Raw genomic sequence first — 23,499 nt, 5'->3', positions numbered from 1 at the left:
TAGCATCACCACCTCAGCTCCACCTCGGATCATCAGGAGTTGGATTCTCATAAGGAGAGCACAACCTAGATCTCTCACATGCGCAGTTTACGGTAGTGTTCATGCTCTATGAGAATCTCATGCCGGGGCTGATCTGACAAGCACTCTCAGGCGGTGATGCCAGCGATGGGGATTGGTTGTCAATACAGATGAAGCTTCCCTCGCTTGCCTGCTGCTCTGATTCCTAACAGGCCGCGGATGGGGACTGGTCCGTGGCCTGGGGCTTGGGGACTGCAATGGTAGAGGGTGTCCTGGCACTGCAGAGGCAGGAGGACTTGGGCTACCTCCACTCTACCATGGCATCACTTATGGGGGCTGAGCTGGCTTCTGAGAAGGAAGTCTGCCAAGGGGAAAAGGGGCGAGCCCAGCACGAAGGGAGGAGGTGCGGGGACAGCGGGCAGACAGCACTGCCTGGAGCAGAGGGAGATGGAAGCAAAGAAACAAAGACTGTCTGCCCAGCATCCTCATTTTTTTGGTTTTATGGGAAAATGGTGAAACTCTTTCTTGTAAGTGGCGATTACAGAGGGTGGGAGTAGGAGAGAAACCACAGTGAATTTTTTTTTTTTTTTCAGGACCAAAAAAATGTTTTCCCCAAACTAAACAAAGTTAGATTGAGAAATTCAACATGGTACCTTAGGGACCCGGTGGCTCATGGTGACGCGGAGGGCCGCCTTCCCACAGGCGCCAGCTCAGACTCTCATGGCTGCCTGGGGACGAGAAGGGGACACTTACAATTTTCAAGACCCAAACAAGTCACGGTTCTCTGTTTGCAAAATAGTTTTGGTCGGCCTCTGGTAATGACAGTGGAGTCCCCTGTGGGAGCCCATTTTGTGAGCCACCGCAGGACGTGTGCTGGGTGCCCTCTGCCCCACCTGTCACCTGCCCAGGGCGCTTCACCTGTTACCTGCTTCCCATAGGACAGCTTTATGGCCAGTGACTGCAGTGTGTGCCGCTTGCAAAAGGTGCTTTGCCTCAGATGAGGCCACGGGGCCCAGTGCTTTAAGTAGCATTAAAGAAACAAAGGAATCCCATAATTGCAAGATGAAACTTTGTGTTCAGAAAGGGACAGGAGGCCAAGTTCTTTAGGAAACACTGGTGCTGGGCTCTGGGTGGTCCGGGTGGCATTAGCTCTTTAGTGCCTTGATTAAATGAAGGCATTCATTTCAGATCTGCCTTTTTTTTTTTTTTAACAAGAACTGTAGGAGTCATTCAACCTGCTTTAGCAAATTACGGTGATTTTAAGTGAATTAAAAAAAGTCGGTAGCCCTACCCACATTCTCCCGTGTCAGAAACAATATCTGATGAAGGGAAATATCCACAGCCTGAAGGGGAAAGAAAAACAAATCCCAGCATCTGCTCAACTGCATAGGATGAGGTTGTATTTTTATTTACACGGGGTGGCATTTTTATTTACGTGAAATCCTTATTTTCAACCATCTGATTTGTGTTAACACACTGGATCTAAATCTAGTTGGGTCTTGTGCCTGCAGACCCCTCTAATTAGTGTGACATATCTTAAATTGTTTTCAAATTGAGGTGGCTGTGCCTCTGGTTCTTATCTGAGGAGCCAGAGGCCTCAGGCGACCTGCACAGCCCCGCTCTGCTGAGATGTTTATCTTCCAGCACTGCTCTCTCTCCAGGGGCTCTGCAGGGCAGGGGCTGAGCTCTGAAGCTTCTCTGGCTTCGGGTGGAAATCTAGCTCCTTGGCCAGCCCGGAGTGCTGTGGGGGGGAGGGGCGGGTCTCAGCAGTGGGTCTTAGTGCAGGGGAGGAGCAGGTACTGACCTTCTGGACAGCCGGGCACGAGGACTCCTGTGCCCACCCTGGGACTGGTTGCCGCAGGGTGTGGGAGAGCCCAGGGTTAGGGTTAGGGTTAGGGTTAGCTCCCCCTTGGCTGGCCATGCATCGTGCATGCCAAGGATGGAGGGAGGGACCTCAGTCTCAGACAAGAACCAGGGGCCGGCCCACAATCCTTGCACCCCAGGCCACTGCTGTATAATCACTGGTGCCAATGTCCATGCTAATGACTCTAATGGCCATCTCTGTCCAGGCGAGGGCTGAATCCCAACACCAATGTAACTTTCCCCAAGCAACTTGGATTAGGCAATTGGAAAAAAAGGAAAAAGAAAGACAGAAAACAGTGAGGTAAAGGTAACTTCAGTGTAATCTTAGCTTTTATTATGTAAATACAGGGTGGGAGCGCTGGCCCCACCAAACCAAAAGGATTAGTGAAACCGTGCAAAGTGTCTTGCACCTTCTCAGAGACCTGGGTATAAACTCCTACAGTGGTTCAACTCTACAAAGACAAATGATTTTTTTTAAATTCCATTTTATTCATTTGTAGTTTTTCACTTTTTTAAAAACAATTATGTATGTCGAAGGTGTACAACATGATGTTTTGATATACATATAGAGTTAAATGGTTACTAGATAAGCAAATTAACATATCATCTCACATAGTTATCTTTTTATGTGTATATGGTAAGACCACCTAAAATCTACTCTCTTAGCAAATTTCCAGTACACAGTACAATATTAACTATAGTCCTCATGCTGTACATTAGACCTCTAGATTTATACCCTTTAACCTACATCTCCCCATTTTCCCCTCTCCCCACCCCTGGTAACCACCATTCCACTCTCTTTTCTATGTATTCAACTTCTTTTTAAAATTTCTTATGTAAGAGAAATCATGCAGTACTTTTCCTTGTGTGTCTCAATTATTTCACCTGTCCTCCAGCTTCACCCATGTTGTCCCAAATGGCAATATCTCCTTTTTTAAGGCTAAGTAATATTCTATTGTGTGTGTGTGTGTGTGTGTGTATATATATATATATATATATATATATATACTACAATTGCTTTATCCATTTATCAGCTGATGGGTACTTAGGTGGTTTCCGTATCTTGGCTATCATGAATACTACTGCCATGAAAGTGGGAGAGCAGATACCTCCATGAGATGCTGATTTCATTTCCTTTGGGTCTATATCCAACAGAGGGACTGCTGAATCACATGGTAGTTCTATTTTTAGTTTTTTGAGAAACCTCCATACTGTTTTCCATAATGACTGTACCAAGTTACTTTCCCACCAACACGGTACAAGGGTTCCCTTTTCTCCACACCCTCGCCAACACTTGTTATCTCTTGCCTTCTTGATAACCATCCTGATAGATTTCAAGTGATATCACATTGTGGTTTTGATTTGAATTTTCCTGATGATAAGTGATGCTGAGCACCTTTTCATATACTTTTGGGGCATTTTTATGTCTTCTTTGGAGAAATATCTATTCAGCTGCTTTGCCCCTCCCCCCCTCCTTCCCTTTTTTCCAGACAGGATCTCGCTCTGTCACCCAGGCTGGAGTACAGCGGCACTTTCATAGTTCACTGTAACCTTGAACTCCTGGACTCAAGTGATCCTCCCACCTCAGCCACCTGAGCAGTTGGGACTAGAGGTGCATGCCACCATGCCCAGCCAGCTTTGCCCATTTTTCAATCAGGTTATTCAGTTTTTCTGCTGTTGAATTGTGTGAGTTCCTTATATATTTTGGATATTAACACCTTATCAGACATACGTCTCACAAATATTTTCTCCCTATCTGTAGGCTGTCTTTGCATTTTGTTGATTGTTTTCTTTGCTGTGCAGAAGACTTTTAGTCTGATGTAGTCCCACTTGTTTATTTTTGCTTTTGTTACCTGAGTTTTTAGTGTGGTATTCAAAAAACCATTGCCAAGGAGAATGTCAAGGAGCTTTCCCCCTGTTTTTTTTCTAGAATTTTTATAGCTTCAGATCTTAATTTAGGTCTTTAATCTATTTTGAGTTGATTTTTTGTGTACATGTAAGATAAGGGTCTAATTTCACTCATTTGCATGTGGATATCCTGTTTTCTCAACACCGTTTATTGAAGAGACTATCTTTTCTCCATTGTGTCTTCTTGGTGCTCTTGTCAAAAATTAATTGATTGTATATACTTGGGTTTATTGCTGGGCTCTCTATTCTGTTCCATTGGTCTATGTATATGTTTTTATGCCAGTATCATACTGTTTTGATTACTATAGCTTTGTAGTACAATTTGAAATCAGGAAGTAGATGCCTCCAACTTTGTTTTTATTTCTTAGGATTGTTTTGGCTATTTGGGATCTTTTGTAGTTCCATACAAATTTTACAATTGTTTTTTCTAGTTCTGTGAAAAATGTCATTGGCATTTTGATAGAGATGCGTTGAACCTTTACATTGCTCTGGATAGTATGGACATTTTAATAGTACTAATTCTTTCAATCCATGAACATAGGATATCTTTCCATTTATTTATGTCATCATAAATTTCTTTTATCAATGTTTTATAGTTTTCAGTGTTCAGACCTTTCATCTCCTTGGCTAAATTTATTCCTAAGTATTTTATTCTTTTTAATGCTATCAGAAGTGGAATTGTTTTCTTGATTTCTATTTTGGATAGGTTGTTATTGATGTAAAGAAATACAACTGATTTTTTATATGTTGATTTTGTATCCTGCAACTTTACTGAATTCATTTATTAGTTCTAACAGTTATTTGTTTTTATTTTGTTAAATACTTGGAGTTTTCTACATATAGGATCATGTTATCTGTAAACAGGGATAATTTTAATTCTTCCCTTCTGTTTTGGATGCCTTTTGTTTTTCTTATCTGATTGTTCTGGCTAGTACTGTCAGCACTATGTTAAATAGAAATGACAATAGTGTGCATCCTTGCCTTGTACTGGACCTTAGAGAAAAAGCTTTCTGTTTTCCCCATTGATTATGATGTTGTCTGTGTGATTTTCATAAATGGCCTTTATTATACTCAGAAAATTTCCTTCTGTACCTAAAGCTTTGAGAATTTTTATTCGACAAAACATGTTGAATATAGTCAAATGCTTTTTCTGCATCTATAGAGCATTTTGTGAAAGTGACTTGCAGAGTGGTTATGCTTAGTGCACTGATCCAAAAAAGGATGATGTGGGCCAAGAACTGACAAAGAAGTGTAAGGGAAATGATCTCAGAGAGGCTGGGGGTGGGTGGACAGATTAGCTTAGCCTCCAAGGTGGGGAATATATCTTGTGGTGAGAATTTATATAGTGGGGCTTCTTAATTTTCTTTCCTTTCCCAAAGCTAAACTGTAGCTTCTGCCCTAATTCTAGGACATTGTCATTATCTACCCAAAGTGGTCAGCATTTAGACACTTAATGAGTATGGATCAGCTGAAAGTACTAAATGTAGCTTGAAAAAGATGAAAAGAAGGGCTATTCAACAAATGGTATTGGAACGGGTGGCCAGCCATTTGGAAAAATAAATTAAAATTAAGCTGATTCTTACCTTACTCTTTACTAAATAAAGAAACTCCATGTGCATAAAAAACCTAAAGGTAAAATTTGAAACCATAAGATTTAAAAATCATGGGTGCATTTATTGACAATCTCTGTATGGGGGAGTCACTTCTAGTGTAGAATCCATAGGTTTTAGAAATTATAAATTTAATACCATAAAAGTGTACATGCTTTTGTATGACAAAATTACCTTTAAAAAAAAGTGACAAATCAGGGAAAATATTTGCAACATCCATGAGAAACACATGTATAATTTCTTTAAATTGCAAAGAGCTGTTACAAATCACTAAAGAAAAGCTGGTATGAATCAATAAATAAAGAATTGGGCAAGGAATATGAATAGGCAATTCGAAAAAAAATAATACAAATGTCCAATAAGCACATTCTGTCGAAATTAAGGATGCATATCCAAATGATAACAGGGTACCATTTTTCACTTGATTGGCAAAGATTGTAAAGTTTTATAATAATTAGTGCCTGTAAAGATATTTGGAGAAAGAAATTCACAAATATTGTTATGGGGACTGTTAATTGGTGGTCATTTTGCCAATATTGATAGACTCTTCTGAGAGCAATTTATCAATATCAATCATAATTTTCATTGCACATTTACTTTGATCCAGCAGTTCACTGCTTGAATTTAGCCTACAACTACATTGGCTAAATTATGCCAAGATGTATAGGATAAGGATATACATTATAGCATTGTTTATAATAGCAAAAACCTGGAATTCACCTACATATCCACCAACTGAGGCTAGTTAGACAATAGAACTTTATGAAGCAGTTTTAATGAAAGACTAAAAGTTGACTGGTAGATCTTGATATAGAGGATCTCTGGTTTTTTAGTAAGTAGAAAATAAAAAAGCAAGGCTAAGGACAAAGTATTTAGCAATATCTGAAAAAGTTTTTAAATTGTGCATCTTATTAGAAAAAACTTTTGGGCACATTCCCCAGTGTATTTATTTATTTATTTATAGAATATAGAACATCTATATGCCAGTATATGTATACAAACAGATACAAAAATAGAGTAAAGGGGGCAAATTAAAACAGAAATATAAGCTCTAATTTTTTTTTTTTTTCTCAGCCCTGGGTTGTTTTAGGGACTCTCTTAGATGTGTGCACTTACTTCACATTAGAGTGGAATGAGCATATCATTGTGGAGGTTTAAAAATACGTCTGCAAATTTTTTGACACTTCCATTGGGAGACAAAGTCCCCTTCACACTAAGAAGGCTTTTGTGATTGTTTTGACCAGTAGGGTTTGGGGGAAATGATAATACGTGATTCTGAGTCTAGGTTATAAAAAGAGAATCTGCAGCTCATCACTTATTCCGTTACTGAGTACGTACTAGCGCCTACGACAAGACGCCAACTCAGGTAGGAGCTGGGGACCCAGGAGTAAACCAGGTAGGTGTGGCTTCTGCCTTCACGGAGTGTGCAGGTCAGCAGGGAGGATGCGGACACATAAAAGGCAACCTCAGCCCTTCTGGGGACTCTTACTACTGGTAACAAGGAAGGTATAAACCTAAATGATTGCTCCTTCCTTACTACTTCAATAATTGGGGGTAACTGGGAGATTTATTATTATTTGTTATGTTTAATTTCAGAAACATTGAATTTAAGTGAAACATATTTTATATGTACAGTGTTATATTTATGACATTTATTGACACCAGAGGTGCCCTTGTTCCAGGTGAAGGCAGGAAAGTAAATTTCTCGCCACCGTCGTGGGATTGGGTTCACAGTGGAGGTGACAGCCTCGTTTCCTAGGAGACTTAGCTCTGAGTGCAGGGAGGACAGAGCTAGGACACACATGAGTAAGGCCATCTTCACCAGGTGTTCAGCTGTTCTTTGTAGGCACATTTGTACAGTCTTCAAAAGTACATATCCATGCATTCAACAATTATTTAATATTTAATTAAGAAATAATTATTTACTAAGCAATTTAATAATTTAAATATTTACTATCTATTTAAATAATTATTTGATAATTATGTAATATTTAATTATTTAATAAGCAATTGCTATTTTGGGGTACTCTTTGGATCCTCCTATGTCTAAATTTCCAAGACGTCATTCCCTCAACTCATTGTCCAGCACGGCTTTCGAGACTGTGTACTTGAAGACAGGGTCTTAAAGAGGTAATTCAGTTAAAATGGATTAGCGTGGGCCCTAATCCAATATGACTGGTGTCCTTTAAGAGAAGATTAGGACATAGGTGCACTGAGCATGAAGCCACGTAAAGATACAGGGTGACGATGTCCATCCACACACCAAGGAGAAAGGCCTCAGGAGAAACCAGTCCTGGTACCACCTTGATCTCAGACTTCCAGCCTCCAAAAATCGTAAGAAAATAAATTTCTGTTACTTAAACCACTCAGTCTGTGATGCTTTGCTATGGTAGCCCTAGCAGACTAACGCAGTAGATACTTAGATATTTTGAAAATAAACTTTGCTTCAGTTGTCTGCAAAAAAGGGAGATGATATCACCAATAGTTACATTTACGTGGTAAGGCAGCATAGAACAGTGGGCATATGCTTGCTCTGGCAGGGGCCTGGTTCAACTCACCGGCTCCATCACTTACTAGCCACAAACTACTTACTCTCCTTGTGCCTCAGTTTACAGATCTGCAAAATGGGGCAATAGTACTTACCTCACAAAGTTGTTACGAGGAATAAATGAGTTAGTGTTTTAAAGCACTTAGAATCGTGCTTACCACATTGGAACGGATGCATGAATATTAAATAAAGCAGCTAGAAAGTAGAATGAAACTGGCTTACAAAACCCTTTTAAATGCAACCATTTTTTTTTTAAAGTTCTAAGTACAAACTGTTCTTATTATAGTGAGGAAACACCCGTGACGGCATTCAGAGTCTTTACCTGTTCGTTGGGGGATCAGAGTGCGGAGTTTGTGTTTGTGGGAGGACAAATGACTAAATTCAATGCACATGCTCTGCTGATGCAGATGGTCACCCCCGTGCACCCTGACGGCAGTGACTGTCAACGACTGCCGGGGAGTACTTTAACATTTGCCAAAGACGGGACCCTTGCCGGCTGTCCTCGCCAGCGTTCATTGCCACCAGGAGCACGAGGGAGGGAGTCCAGCGCGTGTGCCGAAACACGTCCACAGGTGCTGTCTGCACACAACCTGCCGCAGAACCCAGGTAAACACTACTCAATTTCTTTTGGTAAAACTTTAACACAAGATAAACTTGCTGACTGCGAAGTGTGCCACATGACTGTTCCGTGTGTGATAGCTAATGTCAACAGAGTCGGGGTAGCGGGGGCGTCCCGGGGTCCAGGGACCAGTGTGGGGAACTTTCTGGAAGGCCAGCCCGGCCACAATCTGCTCCCCGCAGCTTGCTCCTGCCTGTCAGTTGTAAATCAGGAGCATCGCCCGGTTGACCGTGAAGGTGTTTGGTGACTTAGGGCTTCCGGCCCACTGACTTTTAATACCCATTATGGCTCCTGCCAGGGAATCCTGAAGCCCTGGCAACCGACGAGGTGACAGCTTTGACCAACAGCACCTTAAACAGCAATGAATGGCCAGTCGTGGAAAAGGAATCTTACAAACCAACTGGGGAAAGAGGGGCATGTTGTCAACAGGGAGACGGCACCTGAGATAGATTTCAGAGGATGTCACTTCTCTGGGCTCACACACGGCCTTGGATACACTGGGAACATTTTTATGAGCATAAAAATGACTAACGGAGACTTGAAATATTTTTCTCTCATGTCACTTCAATCCACAAAGCTATTAAAATTTTCAAAACTTCGGGGCACCAAAGAAATGTATTATCTGAATTTGAGTAATTGAGAGCCAACCTCCGCCGGCAGTGGGTGGGTAGGTTGATGACACATTATATATTTTTTAATTTACATAGAACTGAGCCATTACAGAGCTTTATGTGTCCAGAAAACAGCTTGGAAATAAGGAATTCAAAAAAATAAAAACAAAACTTGAGGGATACTTTTCTTACACATATACTGTTCTCGTAGAAGAACCAGCGCTTAGGCCCTGACTCAGAAAGTATTTCTGTTTATTGTACACATTTCCCTAACCAGTGTGAGTTGCTCGACTTCCACGTGGATAGCAGCGTAGAGACAGAAAACTAGAACTAGAGAGAGAGGCTTTTTACAGACATACATGCTAACAAGGGACTGCTGAGCCGAAGAAGGGGAAAACAGAAAAGTATAAAAAGCAGACAGACACAGTAATTCCAAAAAGCACAGTAATTTGTGACTTTTTAGTGTATAAGCAAATAGCCCTCTCTGTCTCAATTACTTAAGCCCATAATTTTATGATCCAATAGCAGTGGAATCTGTTCTCATTGTGACAACTTCAAGACCAAAGGAGAAAAAAAAGAAATTAGTAAAGTTCCCCACTCTCTTTAAGAAAGCAGGAGAGGTTGAATTACATTTTAGAAAGTTTTCTGCCCAAACTGTCTTTCCTTCTTTCCTTTCTACTTGCTTGCTTTTTCTCCCCCTTTTCCCTTCCTTCCTTCCCTCCCTCCCTCCCTCCCTCCCTCCCTCCTTCCTTCCTTCCTTCCTTCCTTCCTTCCTTCCTTCCTTCCTTCCTTCCTTCCTTCCTTCCTTCCCACCTTCCCTCCCTCCTTCCTTCCTTCCCTCCCTCCTTCCCTCCCTCCTTCCTTCCTTCCCTCCCTTCTAAGGACCAGCTCTCAATTGCCTGGAACTCAGCTCTCCAGAATGGCTACAAAGAGAGCAGAGATTTTTATGCACAGGCATGGAATTATTACATATTATGTGATCAATATTAGTTCATATCCTTTAAGAATCGTCTCACGGTTTTTATGTTTCTGAACAGCTGAACTATTGTGAAAGAGACTGTTGCTTGAAAGGAGAAGAAATGAGGAGAAAAAAATGAATGAAGGGAATTGTAAGGAGAGGATATGTCAGACAAAAACGTTACATCATCCCTGCAGTGGGAAGGGAAAAGAGGGTTCCTTTAAGGCACAAATAAAACTTCTCCATCCCATTTATTTTCACTTTTCGTTCAGCTCACAGCCAGACGTGGAAAACAGCTCGTTATCACCAAATGCCCTTTCAAGTGATGAATCGCTAAAAGAAAACTTGAAGTCACCTCCCCATGTGATATATAAGAACTGTTGGCATATTCAGATCTTCCTAAGGAAGGAAAGTTTAACTTCAGCAACTCTGAAAGCAAGTCTTATCAACTGGATCCTTCTTTGTTCCACTCACCACACACACACACACACACACACACACACACACACACACACACACACACCCTCGTAAATAAGAACATCATCCTGTAGGGAATGTATAATAACGATAATAGTCTCCCATGCAGCTCACTAGCAGCCAGGCACTGGGTTAAAGTTAAATATTGACTTCATTATCACTTGATCACACCCCTGTGAGGAAACTGAGGCTCAAGGAATCTAAGTAAAGTTCCGGAAAGACACACAGCTTGCAAACGACAAAGAGCTGGGATTTGAAGTGAGGTCGCTTATTAACCATGAGGCCCTACTGTCTGCCAATGAGGTGTAAACAGTGTTCCCTGCAAGTGACTCTCATTTTCTCAAGGGGCAGGGATGAGCAAAATAGGCAGCTGGAATGTGTGGAGGACCTTGCTCTACACAGAACGGAATTGCTGGGCTCTCTGATGTTGGTTAATGATCGGCATGTGGCCTGTCTGAGTGACTCACATGCAACTCAGGGTCAGGGGCTGGGAACGGCCATGTGGGAGGGAGGCCCTGGGCGGCTTCTGCAGCATCAAGCACGCTGTGTAGATGTTTCTCTGTTCGCCCAGGGCTCTCTGCAGCAGCGAGTAAAATGTTTACAATCTGCTCCCAACTTTTACAGGGGGAGGTTCCATGTAACCAAATCGTACAAGACCTGGGCAATGTGGTCTGTACACAGATCTCCACTGTCACGCCACAGGGGCCAAATTCTTGGTGACAAAAGGCAGCCTTGGCTCTAGCCTCAGTGTTTTTAAGGATAGAGCAAAGCCTGAGGATCCAATTATACATGGGTTGGGCCAAGTGATCCCAGAGCCCCTGTTCTCTACTATTCTGAGGTATTTACAAAATGCAGAGAAGGCAACTGGAAAATAGAAATATGCAAACTGAAGAGAGGGAGAGAGAGATTGACTTTGGAAATCATCAGCCTGTCAACCTAACATATGGAGAAATGCAGCAACCATTGATCAAAATATGTTGTCAGCACTTTAACAGAATGCTAAGAAAGTACCAAGGTGTACAGCTGTGTGACAGACCACGCCTCTTGGACTCACAGAACTTCCCTAGGAGACAAAATGGCGAATGACGAAGCATCCATGAGGTCACGACAGGAACCTACAAATGCTTTGCCCCCACACTTCAGTGGGACCTGGCTGAGCAGTTGGGCCTGAGTCTCACACGCTTGGGCAAAGGTTAGACTCCTTGGGGAAGAGCCTGGGCAAGTCTGCCCACCATTTAGGATTGTCCCGTTCCTCAGCACTGCGGGACGTTCACAACTACCCAGCACGAGGGCTTCTCAACTTCACCACCCAGAGTGAGCGGCACTGCTCTTCGGGGTCCCATGGCTCCCGGGTGTGAATTCAGTGGCCAACATCTACTGAGTAACTGCTCAGTAAGCACTGGCTGATTGAAATAGTAAGTTCTCTGCGAGTGTCTGCTCATTGACTGAGTCATTGGTGCTTGAAACCACAGTGCTTAATCATAGTACTCCACCTCACTGCACTAAAACCAAAATACTGTGTCCATGTTTCTGATTTAGGGGGAAAAAAATCCATCACTGAAGAGGGATGTGTATAAATACCATAACCTCCAAAATTGTTGATATTTCTGATATTAAAGCAGTGCAGACTCATTGGAGGAAAATCTTAAAATACTTAAAAATATAAAGAACCAGAAATAATCACACATAATCTCATAATCCAGCCACTTAAAGACAATGAGTAAACATTTGGGTGTATTTCTTCCCAATTTATTTCACACACACACACATTTATATATATTTACATATTTAAAATTATAATTATATGGAATATATGACTGTGTATCTGTCTTTTTCACGGAATGTTATAGATCGGGCATTTTCAATGATCAACAACTATCTCTGAAAATGTGATTTTTATATATCTACCCGGCATTCCATCGTACAGATGGACGATGACTTATTAACTGTTTCCTTGTTTTTGTATGTCCGGTTTGTTTCCACCTTTTCTTATGTTGTAAAGAATGCTCCAGTGAACAAGCTTATTCACAGACCATTCTATTCATACCCACTTCTGATTATTTTCTTAAGATAAATATCTACAAGCAGAGTACTAGGACAAGGGAATAGAAACACTTTTATGCCTCTTGTTACGTATGCCTTAAAATATTTTTTAAATGCTTTTTAAAAGATTTAAGGATTAAAGTCTGAAGGAAATTATGGAAAGAAATGACGGGTTTGGGTTTTTTTGTTTTTGTTTTTGTTTTTGTTTTCTCCAGCCTTATTGCCTGCTTTCCTCCAGCCTGGGCCAGTCTACGTCTTTGTCACCTTTAGAGTTTAGAATTTCTCCTTCTTCTCATGCTTTTCCCAGCCTCCCTGGAGCACTAACCCTAGAGAGGTCTCTGCTATCCATGACCTGTGTCGCCCGTGATCCAGGGTTCCGGGGCTCCTCACACACCTTTCATAGAAACAGGAATTGCTCTGCAGGGAGTTGGTTTCAAGGCTAGAACAGACACTACAATCAAAGGCCTATTGTCTAAAAAAAGCAAGTAAAAATATACAAGAAATGTTGATTCCATGGAATTAAATCCTAAATTACTTCCTGACCCTTTGTATTTCTACACAGCTCTTTCCAGCATTCCAGCAGATTTCAGGAATGTCCAGGGGGCATTTTAGCCACAGAAAAAGTTGTTGATTCCAAAAGCCTCAGTAATGAGCATTTTCAAATATGGTGTTTGGTTATTGGCAATGATAAAGTTAGGGTTATCTCCGTTGTTTCTTTTATGTAGAAACAAACTACGCAAAACATTAAGTTTGCTGTTTACCTTCAAAGGTAGCTGGAATTTCTAATTGCATTACAGCAGCTTTTGCCCCATTTTTCTGAAAATTTACTTTGCAATGTGCACAGAATATATTCATGTTCATCATAAATATCTTCCTCCTCCCCTTTCTAAGTAAGTCGAATTTTAATTATTATAATAGATGGATTTTCTTAGGTGATTCTCATTATAACTTCTTATGTCCTACTTTCCCACCTTACTTTAGTTTTCTTCTTTGTCTTCTATGTTATATAAAACACACTCTAAGAAATTTATGCAAAATCATTTAGTATTATATACCAATAGAGTTACCAAACATATTCCCACATTTCAGGAATTTAGATGGATATAGGTCCCTGCTGATAGTATCATAGAGTCAAAGAAAAAAAATAGATTTAGCTGGTACCTTGGGATATGAAATGTAATTCCCTCTTCTGGTTAAGGAAACTGGAGCTCAGAGAAGTGAAAAGGCTACTTACTGAGTCTTTGGGGTGTGTCATTTAATCAAGGATATGGAACAGGAAAAATAATAAACATAAAAACTGACTTCTTATAAAGAAGTTTATAAAACATGTTCGCATTCGACATTAAAAGGCATCGCAATTCTGGCCTTTCAGCAAATGACACACCCGCGTGCTCTATTTACCTCCGAGAGACCCATGTGGCTGTTTTTATACCTGGTCTTATTTCATTTATTGGCTGTTACCGAGGGCAGCACCCCCTCACCTGGAGACTCAGAAAGCGTTTAAGATGAATTCATGCACAAAACAGGAGGCTGACGCTTTGGGTGGGCCAGTTTTAAACGGAGAGTAACATATCTTGCCATAAAAGTGAAGAAACTGTGGCCACATCTGAGTGGCAGAACCACAGTGTCAGTGGGATTTTAAGATTCAAAAAAAAGGCGGTTCCTGATCACATTTGCCAACTGGGGCTCCAAAGACCAAATTAAATCTCAAAGAAACCCAAAATTGTGTCTTTCAATGTCCAAGAGTGGGTTTCTCCAATAAAGGCACCTAATTGGATATCTTTGCGAGTTACATCTTCATGGAAGATGATGGTATGTGCCTATGTGACATCATAAAATAATGTTAATCATTCATCTGAAATAGTTCTCCCATTAATGCATTCACATTTTTGACATTTATTGAGCACTTCTGGTTTTCAGGCACAGAGGGAGGAATTCAGACGAGAATGAACACGGCTGCTGTCTTCAAAGTGCACCCTGGTGGGCACACCTGGCCTGCTGAGTCTCCACGAGCTATCTTGAGTCCTTGGAAAGCTGCACTTCCCTTGTAGATGACAGCACGGTTCACTATGCCTGTTTGGGACAGCTCTAACATAACCTTTCCATCCATGCAGTGAGTTTTGCGGCATTTTGCATTCACACTTTAGCAGGGTGTATTAGTTCCTTAGAGCCGCCACAACAAATTACTACAAACTGGTTGACTTAAAACAACAGAAATTTATTTTTACAATTCTTGGCGGCTAGAAGTCTGAAATCCTCTGATGATGGATGCGATTGAAGGTTCCGACTTCATCACAGTGCAATATATCAATGCTGCAAAATTACACTTGGACTCCATGAATATACATACAAAGAATAATTTTTAAAAAAGGAAGTCCAAAATCAAGGTGTTTGCAGGGCCATGCTTTCCCTGAAGGCTCTAGGGGACAATCTGTCCCATGCCGTTCTCTTAGCTTCTGGTGTTACTGGCAGTCCTTGACACTTTTGGCTTGTAGATGTATCACTACGATCTGGGTCTCCAGAGTGTTCTTCTGTCTCTTCCCCTGTTCTTGCAAGGACACCAGTCACATTGGGTCGGGCCCACCCTAATTCAGCATCACCTCATCTTCACTCGATCACGCCTACAAGACCCTATTTCCAAATAAGATCACATTCACACGTACCATGGGTCAGGTCTTCAACAGAGTTTTGTTGGGGACACAGTTCCACACATAGCACAGGGATTTGTCACATCCACACTCTTTTCTCGGCAGAGACACGGAAACGCTGAGAGTGAAATGCATTCGTTTTCTCCTTTAGCTGCCAGGCTGCAGTTTCATGCGGCTGTGTCCGACAATGAAGCAGAAAAGCCTGGGTTTCTGGAGCTCCAGAATGGGCCACAGATGGTTAAAACAACGTGGAGTGTGTTTTTAGAGGAGAGAGGACAGATCAACCTAAAGTGCACCTTCCCGTAAGTGACATCCCCCTCTCTCTTTCATCTCTGTGTGTGGATAGCACATTATCTTTCATCTTAATGTCTTTTTCTCCTTGTTCCAGTGAAGTGGCAAAGAGCGTGAAAGTGCCGAGCTCCTGCTGTAAATCAGGTGCCATTTGGTGCCCCCATCCATTTGGACGCTCGCTGCGCGTTCCCCGCGACAGGGGTTGCAGCCACTATCCTGACAGCTCCTGTTTCGCTACTCTTAATTGAGTCTGGATGGCCTACCTGGTAAAGCTTTTATTTAGGCAGCAAAGTGCACATCTTGTTCCCATTTCGATCATTTGCATTGGAAGTGCTTTCCCCTAATGAATTCATTGGCATAAAGAATCCAGTTCCACCTGTAGTACTGTTCCCTTTGGCATCAGTTGCAAGGCTGAATAATAAGCCAAAGCGCCACCTGGAAGAGCACAAAATAACCCCCGTACTCTACCCTGTGCACTGCTCACCTGTGCTCAGCCCTCGTTCTTCCCAGCGAGGCCCTTTCTCCCCACAGGGTGCGGTTCTTGTTTCTGTTGGTTCTGTGTCATGCCCTGCTCTGCACAGCATCGTGAAGGCCCCGTCCCTTCACGCTGCAGTCCCCAGGCAAAGGGTTGGTCTCAACAGGAGCTAAAATCTTCCTGGCAAAGGAGGGCTGCAAGAGAGACGTTTTCCTCTCACTTCTGGCTACCTTCAGGGGAGAGGCAGGAAGGTTTCTGCACAAAACTGCAGGAAGAATGATTGCCTTTGCTTGCCATCAGAAACCATGACTAGGCCGGGCGCGATGGCTCATGCCTGTAATCCTAGCACTCTGGGAGGCCAAGGCGGGTGGATCGCTCGAGGTCAGGAGTTCGAGACCAGCTTGAGCAAGAGCGAGACCCCGTCTCTACTAAAAATAGAAAGAAATTATATGGACATCTAAAAATAAATATAGAAAAAATTAGCCGGGCATGGTGGCACATGCCTGTAGTCCCAGCTACTCGGGAGGCTGAGGCAGGAGGATCGCTTGAGCCCAGGAGTTTGAGGTTGCTGTGAGCTAGGCTGATGCCACGGCACTCTAGTCCAGGCAACAGACTGAGACTCTGTCTCAAAAAAAAAGAAATCATGACTAGCTTCTTATGGCAAGTGGCACCTCACTGAGTGTTATAAGGACATGTGCATCATAGTCCCTGCCCACTGGTAACATACTACTTAATATGAATTGCAAGGACAAGACAAACAAACCAAGAACATTCAGCTGGGTGCAGTGGCTCATACCTGTAATCCCAGCACTTTAGGAGGCCAAAGTGGGAGAATTGCTTGAGGCCAGGAGTTCAAGACCAGCCTGGGCAACACAGGGAGCCCCCACCTCTACCAGAAAAAAAAAAAAAATGCCAATTGTGGTGGTGCGTTCCTGTAGTCCCAGCTACTCAGGAGGCTGAGACAGCAGGATGGATTGAGCCCAGGAGTTTGAGGTTGCAGTGAGCTGTGGTCAGGCCACTGCACTCCAGCCTGGGTGACATAGCGAGACTTTGTCTTTCAAAAAAAAATAGAAAGCAAAACAATTAAAAAAAAAAGAACATTCAGGCAACTATAAAAGTACACACACAAAAAAAATCTTTGGATTTTTATAAGCGAAAGGAAACTGCATTTTTTGTTAAATGAATACCTGTCATAAGAGATACTTTGGGTAGGGGTGGCCATCTTTCTTCCAATTACAGGGAATTTCATGCAGGAAGTTTTAAAAATATTTATATCCTAATTATTAACAACTTAGTAACAAATTAAGTGTACAGTCAAGATTCTCAGTTGCAAGTGAGAGAAATAAAATTCAAATAAGGGCAATATATTTACGTACCTAAAAAAGTTCAGGGGTGGTTCCAGATCCTCAAACAATGTCTTCAGGAATATTCTCCAGGCTTCAGCTTTGCCTTCCTCTCTCTTGACTCCATTCTCAAGCAAGCAAGCCCTATTTTTTGACAAGGTGTCCGCCAGAAGCTGCAGGCTAATTTTCTGTCCGTTTAACGACCCAAAAAGAGACTTTCTCTTTTCCAGTACTTCTAACATCACTCCTGAGGTTGGCAATCTTATTTCTAATGCGCTCAGCATTTAACATGTATTCATTCCCTGACCACCAGCCTGGTTAAGATTTTCAGTAGCCGGACTTGGACCGCATCCCCACTCCTGGGGCTGGGGGTGACAGTCAACCCCACGAGAACTACAGGGACTCAGAGTCAGAGAGGAGTGCTTTCCCGAAAGAAAACTAGGATCTTGGTATCATAGGAAGAAACGGATACTGAACAGGAAAAAGCAGCAAATGCCCGTGACACTATACAAAATAACACAAATTGTTCTGAAATTCTGATTAAGAACTACAAATCAACCCCAGATTTTTAAAGTGATTTTAAAAGAGGTCAACTTGCAGTGTCTTCCATGGAACTTCTGATTACTTTGCACTAGGAAACAAGTCAACAATAAATTCTTCGTTCCTCTTGCAAACCAAGATCGTCCAGGAACACTTCCTGTTAATCCCTGTTTTAGAGTATTACATAATTTCTGAGTCCTTGTTTCAGGAGTAAAGGTAACAAACAGACATAGATAAAAACAAACAAATGAAAAAGAACAGAAAATGTTAAGTGAAATTTTTCTATTTTTACATCATAGTTTTCTTCATCAGGAAAATCTATTTGACTCAGTGATTTCTGAACACAGCACATAACGATTAAGGTTTGTTTTTTTTTTTTTTACTTAAAAAAGCAACCACTATTTGTAATAAATGCAAAGGAAAAAAATATGAAAGCTACTCTTTCATGGGATAGATATTGCCATTTTCCAGGAAGGCACTATAATGTTTATCTTCAGTTCTAATCTTCCTTTTCACCTCAAAATTTTAGTATTCACTGAGACTTATATTTGATTTCATGAATTCTTGACTAAATTAAAATTTTCCATTTTTCCCTCATTATAATTAGCCCCAGGTTTTTAAAAAAATCCACAAACATAATAAATTCAAAAACCAACTTGTACCAAAAGTCAAGGAAGAAGTCTCAAAGGAAATTTCAAAAATATGTAGAATTGAATAAAAATGAAAATACTACATATTAAAATATGTAGGTGTAGCTAAAGTGCTGCAAGGAAAATTAATAGCATAAATACTTACAGTAGAAAACAGAAAAGACTCAAATGAATAATCTAAGTTTCTATCTCAAAAAACTAGAAAAAGAAGAGCACAATAAACTCAAGGCAAGCAGAAGGAAAGAAATAATAAAGTTAAGAGCAGAAACCAATGAAATTGAAATCAGAAAAAAAATAGGAAAAATCAATGATACAAACAGCTGGTTCTTTAAAAAAATCAATAAAATTGATAAACTTCTAGTTTATCTGACAAATATACTGACAAAAATAAAAACAGAATACATCAATCACCAATATCAGAAACAAAACAGAGGATATAACTACAGATCATGCAGATAGCAAAGGATTTTAAATTTGACGACTTAGAAATGTACCAATTCCTTGAAAACCAAAACTCAATTGAAAGAAATTAATCCAAATAGTCCTAAAACCATTAAAGATAATGAATTTGTAAGAAAGCATATGAAAAAGAAATCTCCAAGCCCATATGATTTCACTGAAGAATTCTACCAAACATTTAAAGAATTAAAATCAAATTTACGCAATCTCTTCCAGAAAACAGAGGAGGAGAGAACATTTCCCAAAGTATTTAATGAAGCCAGTATTACCTGGATACCCAAACAAGATAAAGACAGTATTAAAAGAAAAAGGAAAAGAAAACTACAGACCTATATCTCTCATGAGCTTATACAGAAAGAATCCCCAACAAAGTATGAGCCAATTGAATCCAACAATGTATAAAAAGAATTATACACCATTACCAGATGGGATTATTCTAGGTATACAAAGCTGGTTCAACATTAGAAAAATAAATCCATGTAATCCATCATATCATAATGCTAAAGAAGAAAACCATAAGATGATATTGATGTAGGAGAAGCATTTGATAAAATCCAACACCCCTTCATGATATAAACTCTCAGTAAGTTAAGATTAGAGAGAACTACTCCAACTTGATAAAGAACATCCACAAACAGAACAAAACAAACAAACACCTATAGCTAACATCATACTTAATGTTAAAGGACTGAATGCTCTCCCTGTAAGCTTGGGAGCAAAGCAAGGGTGTCCACTATCACTAGTCTTATTCAACATAATACTGAAAGCTCTAGCCAATGCAATAAGACAAGAAAAAGAAATGAAAGGCATATAGATTGGAAAGGAAGAAATAAACTGTCCCTATTTGAAGATGACATGAATTTCTACATAGAAAATCCCAGAAAATCTTTAAATAACACTGCTACAACTAATAAGTGCCTTCAGCAAGGTGACAGGATACAAACACACAAAAATCAATCACACTTCTATATGATAACAATAAATATTTGAAAACCAAAAGCATAATACAACTATTTACAACTATTCCAAGGAAAACAAAATACTTAGTTATAAACTTAAAACATGTACAGGATCTGTATGCTGAAAATTATGAAATGCTGATGAAGAAATCAAAGAAGACCTAAATAAAAGAAGAGACATATTGTGTTCATGGATTGGAAGATTCAACATAAGTAAAAATGTCACTTCTCCCTAAATTGATCTACAGGGTTGATATAATTTCTATTAAAATCCTAGTAAGGCTTTTTGTAGACACAGGCAAATTTATTCTTAAATTTATATGGAAAGGCACAGAACCTAGAATAGATAAAACAATCTTGAAAAAGAAGAAAGGGTAAGGTATCACCTTACCTGATATTCAGGCCTAGTATATAGCTGTAGTAACTAAGACAGTGTGGTATTAGTGGACAGATAGACACATAGATAAATGAAACAGAGGAATAGAAGACCCATACAAATATACACATGACTGATTTTTGACAAAGGTGAAAAAGCAATTCAATAAAGGAAGGATGGCCTTTTCAACAAATGGCGCTGGAGCAATTGCATATCCATAGACAAAAAAAAAAATGAACCTCAGCCATAACCTCATAACTTATGCAAAAATTAACTCAAAATAGATCACAAGCTTGAATGTAAAACATAAATCCTTAAAACTTTCAGAAAAAAACAGGAAAACATTTTTGTGAGGTAAGGTTAGTCAAAGAGTTCTCAGATTGGACACCAGAAGCATCATCCATCAAAGGAAATATTGATAAATTGGACCTCATCAAAATGATCAATTCTTACTCTGCAAAATAACCTCCTAAGAAGATGAAAAGACAAGCTACATACTGGGAGAAAATATTTGCAATAACCTGTACCCAAAGGTTTATCGCATTTAGCTATTATTTGTAATAGCAAAAAAATGAAAACAACACAGACATCCTTAAATGGGAGAACAGTTAAACAAACTGTAGTACAATCATAAAATGGAATTCTACTTAGCTATAATAAAAGGTAAACCATTAATACACACAACAACCTGGGTCAATCTTGAGGGAATTATGCTAAGTGAAAAAAAAAAAAAGCCAGTCCCCAAAGTTTACCTACTGTATGATGTCATTTACATGGTATTCTTGAAATGACAAATGGAGAACAGACTCGTGGTTGCCGGGGTCAGGAATGGGGACTGGGGAAGGCTGGAAGAAGGTGAGGCTATGAAAAGATAAATTGAGGGATGTTTGTGGTGATAGAAATGTTCTGTATCTCAGCTATCATTAATGTCAATATCCTGGTTGTGATATTATATAGTAGTTTTGTAAGTTGTTACTATAGGAGAAGCTGGGTAAAAAGTACATAGGATCTTTCTGCATTATTTCTTTTAATTGCATGTGAATTTACAATTTTGTCAAAAGGAAAAGTTTAATTAATAAAAATCAACTTGTAAAAAGGAAATATTGACAATAAAACACACAATACTAAGCATTAATAAACCATTGAAAATACGTAAAAAGTAAGCCAGAGTACGTTTGCAAACTCTACGCAAGTGCTTTTGTACTTGGAACAAATTTCTCTGGATTCTGTCAAATTGACAGTAAGCTTGCCTGCAAGGTCATTCATCCATCCAACAAATATTTGGTGAGGGCTTCCTACACATCGGGCACTGTGTGGTACAGGAGACTGTCCTTGCCACTTGAAGCTCACATTGGGGAGACGGTGACAAACAAACGAATAAATACACTAACCAAATCATCAGAGACTGTGATCAGTGTCACTTAGGAAATAAACAGGGTGCTGAGACAGAGTAAAGCTGGGAGAGCCCGTAGGAGGTAGGATGTCAGAGAACTGCTCTGAAAAGGTGGCCTCTTCAGTAGGGCCTCATGGATGACAATGACTTGTCACTGCAGAGGAACAGAGGCAGGCCAGTGTCATTGGGGTGGGGTTGGTGAGGTAGGCAGGAGATAAATCAGTCAGGACCTTACAAGCCATGGTAAAAATATGAATTCAATTCTAAGAAAAATTGGACGTCTTTCAGGGGTTCACAGCCAAGAAGTGACACGACTTGATTTAAATCTTAAAATAATCATTCTTATTGCTACGGAAAGAATGTGTGGCTCTATGACATGAGGCTCAGCTGCATGGGAAATGAAATAGTGGCTTAAACAAGAAAGAGGTTTCTCTAACACGAAAGCCTTGTGCATGGGGTCAGGGGTCCAAGATTCACCCAACAGCTTCATGTTCATCAAAGACCTAGTTTCCTCTATTTCTGTGCCCCATTATCTCTGCAAAAGGTTCCCATCCACAAGGTTGCAAGATGGTCAAAGGAATTCCTGACCTTACGTCTGAGTTCTAGACTATAAAAGAGGGGAAGCAAAAGAAGACAGAATGTTTTCTATACCATCTAAATCAACTTCCTTTAAGCACCTTCCTTCAAAGTCACACAAAACACTTCTGCTCACATCTCATTGCCCATAATTTAGTTACACGGCTATACTTAACAGGTGGGGCTGAGAAATATGGTCTTTCCCTTACGATATCTGGGTTAGTAAGGTACTCATAGCTATTAGAACATGCAAACCCAAACATGCTTATTGGCTTGACTATGATACAAGTATATTTCTCACTCATCTGAAGTCCAAAATGATGTTCTTGATTGGCAGGTGGTTCTTCTCCATGCAGTGGTGGAGAGACCCAGGTTCCTTCTGTCTTGTGCTTCTGCCTTACCTGCATCAAGCTGTGGAAAGAGAAAGAGCATGGAGGACCAGTAGAAGAGGTTTTGTGGGCCAGGATTAGAAGTGACATATCACTTCCACTAATGGCCAGAACTCAAGCACATGGCTGTGTATAACTGTGAGAAATGGCATCTATCTGTGCCCAAGAAGATGACATGGGTTCGTGGCAGGATGAGCCAGCAGCCTCTGCCACTGGGACAATGAGCCCAGCTATTTATTATTAACCTAATAAAACCCACTATTTTGTTACCAAGAAAGGACCCTGGGAGACAGGTAGCAGTTTGTATCATGGGAGGCGACAGCAGACACAAGGAGACCAATTCCACCAGAAGGCTAGCAGGCAAAGAAATACTTGCCATCCGCCAGCAATGAGATGGCATGTTCTAGAACCAAAAGATGACATAGTTCTTGTACAGATTTTATTGTGCAGTGGTGCTCCCCCACAAACATCTCAAGGAGTTATTTTCAGCCCTTAAAAAATTCATAAATGTGCAATGAACACTATGCAAAAACTATGTGAAATTCAGCAAGTCACTTAACCTCTCTGAGCCTCAGTTTCCTCAATTGTAAAAAAGTGATGATGCTATCAACCTCCTAGAGATAAGTGTAATAAAGTGCCTCGTGTAGTCAGTGCCTGGATCACAGTGTAGTAGGCACTTGAAAAATAGTTATTTTAATAATTAGTGGGTTAGCATGACTAGCCCAGCTTTAGACTTGATGTCAGG

The sequence above is a fragment of the Lemur catta genome, chromosome 25 (genome assembly GCF_020740605.2).
Source record: "Lemur catta isolate mLemCat1 chromosome 25, mLemCat1.pri, whole genome shotgun sequence".
In the NCBI taxonomy this organism is placed as follows: Eukaryota; Metazoa; Chordata; class Mammalia; order Primates; family Lemuridae; genus Lemur; species Lemur catta.
The sequence above is the reverse complement of the archived record's forward strand: the minus strand, read 5'-3'. Positions refer to the sequence as shown.